At 39.2% G+C, this 482-nt stretch overlaps 1 protein-coding gene across 1 annotated transcript in view; it reads right to left on the reverse strand.

The window, feature by feature from the left end:
* Nucleotides 1-426: 426 nt before the first annotated feature.
* LOC138025362 (kinetochore-associated protein 1-like) overlaps nt 427-482 on the reverse strand; it is an 86,069-nt gene continuing 86,013 nt past the window's right edge. Inside the window, exon 72 of the mRNA XM_068872584.1 lies at nt 427-482. This exon is cut by the window's right edge and continues 268 nt beyond it. The gene's annotated coding sequence lies outside the window, so the exon portion shown is untranslated.

Below are 482 nucleotides of genomic sequence, written 5' to 3' on the forward strand. Positions count from 1 at the left end.
TTATTCAACAGCCTGAGTGTAATTCACCATCAGGCATATCCTTTTTATTAGCGAAAAACAAACGAGCTTTCAAGGTGTTGCTGATTTGGCAAATAACACTGATCATTTACAAAGAGGAAAAAAATTGTATTGACTGACGAGTCTTCTGAGAGAAGCAGTGCGACCCAATAATGATAGATTTGGCACCTGGCAACGAGGCTTTTGCATAAAGACCCCTAAAAGGTGGCTCTTGTCGGATTATTGCCGTAAAAGCCTTTTTAAGACAAAAAGAATCGTTACCACAGACCTTGCCTGAACGATTTTCTCCTCAACATTTCCATACAAAACCAACAGAAAACAATTATGAGAATAAGCGTATTGATAGTCGGGCTTAAAGGGTAAAGGCCGTGAAGAAGTGGTGCACTTTCACATCCTTGACGCATACTCGCCAGCAACAAAACTTTTAATATGGATGTAATACTCAAATGATTAGTCAAGTTCGA

This window comes from Montipora capricornis, chromosome 12 (assembly GCF_036669925.1).
Source record: "Montipora capricornis isolate CH-2021 chromosome 12, ASM3666992v2, whole genome shotgun sequence".
In the NCBI taxonomy this organism is placed as follows: domain Eukaryota; kingdom Metazoa; phylum Cnidaria; class Anthozoa; order Scleractinia; family Acroporidae; genus Montipora; species Montipora capricornis.